Source organism: Chrysoperla carnea, chromosome 3 (assembly GCF_905475395.1).
Source record: "Chrysoperla carnea chromosome 3, inChrCarn1.1, whole genome shotgun sequence".
Lineage (NCBI taxonomy): Eukaryota > Metazoa > Arthropoda > Insecta > Neuroptera > Chrysopidae > Chrysoperla > Chrysoperla carnea.
Genome location: NC_058339.1, coordinates 34,014,738 through 34,019,060, shown reverse-complemented (window position 1 = coordinate 34,019,060; position 4,323 = coordinate 34,014,738).

The window sequence follows — 4,323 nt, the reverse complement described above, 5'->3', positions numbered from 1 at the left end:
ATATTGATTTTAATTTTTTTTAATACTCTTAAAAAATATCCGCCTTATTAATTAGTATCAAAAATATAAGTGATTTTATTGCAGGAAACATTAAACAAACTACTTAGTTATAATTAAATTTGATTTTATGGAAAGTATAAGTTAATGCCCAAATAAAAAACTGGTGCCAAATAGGTATTTTGTGATTATTATATTTTTGTGTTGAGGCTTTCTGAAGATTTCACTAAGTGATATCAATAGTGTATGTTACAATACTGAATAGTTTATTTTAAAACTAGGTTGATATCCGCCCGGTAGGAACTATGTTCCTTTCATTATAAATTATGTATATAAAACTCAAAAATAAATAAACGTGGGCTTTCACCTGGCGAATTTCCACATTGAGAGCGGGCACTATATTACAAGACCATGTTGTCCTTGAGATTACTATTAATATTTCATGAAAATATACTATAAAAAATGTAATTTATTGAAAAAATCTCTTGACGTGGTTGGGTTTTATCCTGGCGACCTTCCACATACTGAAGGGCAACATACACACAAAACTATGCCCTTGATGAGAATACTAATAATGTTTCAAGATAATATACTATTAAAAAAAATTGCAGGCGGTTTTTTTTAGCCCCCATCGAGCGGTTCACAATTCCAGAAATTGATGCATTAATTTTGGCTTCGAGTATATATAAAACATTTTGTTTAATAGGTACATAGTAGCAAATATGACACTATAAATATGGGGACATAAACTTGCTGTAATCACTGTAAAAAAGTGACTATAATTACCCATAAAAGTTATATTAAAAAAAACACTATTACTTGAATATTATCTTGAATTCCGTACTATTTTTAGATTATATATTAAATAATAATGTAATAATTACATACAAGTTATTTTTAGCATACATACCGTGTATTATATATTGTCCATAGTAAGTATTTTAAATACACGAGAGTTAGTATCTTCATATAATATCTTTTACTATTATAGACAGTATGATTTTAAAATTAGCGACAATGCCTTAACACCACTTTTGCGATTAAAATTTATTCTTTTTTTTTATATGTTTTAATTGAATTTTTATTGTTTACATCCCGGAGTGATGTGGTATTTCCCATTATTATAAAATATTGCAAACTTATAGTGTTTGTGAACCCAAAGAAGGTATTAGTAAAACTGATAAAACTAACTATCCAATTTTTTTATCAAAGAATCAAAATTCACTTAATATTTCAAAGCTTTTTAATCCACAGCTACTGGATATTGTAATTATAATAACATATGACTTTAGAAAGTTAACTTTCTTTAACCTTCTGTATCTGAGTAAAAAATAATTTTCGGATATATGTTAACATGAATTTTCAATTTTGAAGTACCGTATACAGATTCAAGGATTATATTTGAAAATATCCCATACTGTATCTGATACCCTAATAAAAAATGAAATTCGAAAAATACACTTAAATAATGCCTTCCAGCATACATATAGGCCTGCTGCACGACTAATAGGTATCAGTTAATATGCCTACCAAAGCACCCATGTAGTACCTTAAGTATCTCTTGAAATCAATTTTTAATTCAATAAATAGATGCAAAAAAAAAATAGTTTTCTGGAGTTTTCAATTAACAAAAGCCAAAAAATAGTCTGCTACCGGAGCGATCTAACCACCGGGCTGCTTATATCGTATCACTAATTTAAAGTTTTAATTAAAATATATATTTTTGACTCGATAGCATATGAATATAAACATTATTAGGTATAGTAGCCACGAATGCAACTGGAAAAAATATTATTAAAGTTGTCCTTATTATCTGCATTACTATGTTTTGTTGTTGGTCAAGGGCGTTTGATTTTTAGCCTCCGAATTAAAAAAAAGAGTGTTATAAGTTTGACTGCCTGTGGCATCTTAACGCCTAAACGGATGAACCGATTTTAATTTTTTGGTTTCATTTGAAAAGTATTTTAACGGAGAGTGTTCTTAGCTATGTTTCAAATGCGAGCTTAAAATTCCGTTTTCGAAAAAACTAAAAATTGGCGATGATCTTCAAAATCGATTCAGCTTGAAAAAGGCATGACGTATAATTTTAACAAATAAATAATTGCTATAGAAATGAATGGTCAAATAAACCTGGCTCAATTTTTATATAATATTGTACCAGCGGAGGTTTCACACGCACAATTCTCAGATATACTTATACTTGACTTCTGCTAAATTTGGCGACTTGTATGTAAATTGTTTTACTTTGCGTGATTATATCTCAACAATAAAAAGGTCAATAATTTTAAAAATAGCCATTTCAAAAATGTTGAATATTCTATCGGAAATTTAGAAGTGTTACGATTAAGAATACTTCAAATTTTTCCTAATTTTTTTCTCTAAATTTTGAAGGTTTTATGTCGGAGATTTTTATATTTTATTGATTGAAATCATCCTGTAGTAAGTCATATTTGATATAAATGATAAAGTCAAGAACTTTTATAGTAAGTAATTATTAAAATATTGCTATGGTTTTAATGTAGTAAATAGTAATGTGTTCGTTCTGTGCTGATGTACGTAGCGTAGTGTAGTATTAAGGATGCACATAATATTTCCTAGTAATAATTGAATATAACTAACTTGTATCTAATAATATTATGATTATGAATATTATATTAAGGCAATCTTTAAACACGTCATATGTAATACTGTATATGTTTTAACTATCTTTATGGATATACAGGTGATTTTACAAAAAGTTGTCACTCTTCATATCTTGAAAACGGAATGAAAATAAAATAGTCGTGAAATACCGGGATAATTTTATTTTCCGAGGACGCTCTCTGGATTAAATAAGAATTAACTTGGTTTTTAAAACTAAAACTATATACGTTTTGCAGCAGTTTTGCAATATTTTTAGGACCTCAATTTATTGCACCTGATTTGAGTTTCCTCCTCACCTACATACTCTCTAACAAATAATTTTTTTGCACCAGTTCTTGTTTTTATCGAAAAACAAGTAGCTTTTGTTTAAAAAATTATTTTATTATTCTTTTCCATCAGTTTTAAACGTTAAAATCGTAAAATCAGGTACGAAAATTGAGGTCTAGAATGACAAATTTTTCAAACAAGAGTAGATTTTTTTGAGATGAGAAATCAAAATCTGCTACAAAAAATAGGTTATTCTATTTAAAAAAAAAAAAATTATCAATTGTTTGATTTGGAAGGTGCAAACGAAGAATAAAACTAGAATCATTTTTTAATTCCTTCCAAAAATTAAGAAAACCAATATTTTACCATATTTTGATATTCCAATCTGTTTTTTAAAAAATCAGCTTGAAACTTTTTTCAAAAGTCACTCTGTATAATAGATTTAGTATTGAATTAAGTATTAATTTTAGTATTGAGCTTTGTGCTTAGTTACACGGTAGCTTCCTTCTAAATTATTGACGCACTTGAAAATAAAAATTATACCAAAACTGGTTTAACACCCTTTAGACTCTACTTAACCATTATTTAAAATTTTATGTAATAATTATTATTGATATTATCTCAAATCCCAAGAAAACAGCCCTATTTATAGACTTGAATATGAATACTAAAAATCATCTGTGGAAACAATAATTGAGTTGTGGAACAAAATTTTTTTATAACACGTCATTTTACTCCAACCTCATATAGTCCTACCATGAATATAATCCAAAACTGATTATAAATATTGTAGAAGCGCAGATACCTTAAAAAAATTATATTTATTTCAATAAAATATTTCACAAAACGTTTATAAGTGTTAATGATTCTCAGTATAAGATAGCAATAATTTTTCCTGACTTTTTGTGGTTATTATTATTGCATATATACGTAAAATGTTCATTACGATTTCTAGATATCTAGATAAGGTATAAAAAAGATATTCAAACCAATTATTACCTAGATAGAAGCTACTCGTCCTAGATTGTTTAGACAAACACTTCTAAACATAATAACAACACTCCTCCTTTTTCAATAGTTACAAATTGTATAATAAGTGTCTCAATTTGACCAATCATACCTGTATTTCCCAACCCATTTACAAAATTTCTACTCTTCAAATTTGCAATTTCTTAATTTTGATTTTCTTGAATTCTTCTAAAATGAAACATCTTGTGTAATCCCTCTAGAGTACCATTATCAAAATTCTTTAGAATTATAAAAGTTGATCAATATTGTTAAAATATTTTCCAATACTCAGAAAAAAACATATGATAGAAATAAAAAAAACGTGCAATTATTGTAAAATAATTATTTCAAATGCATATAATGACTTTAAGCTTTACTGAAATTGACAGTAATTGTCGAGTAATTATA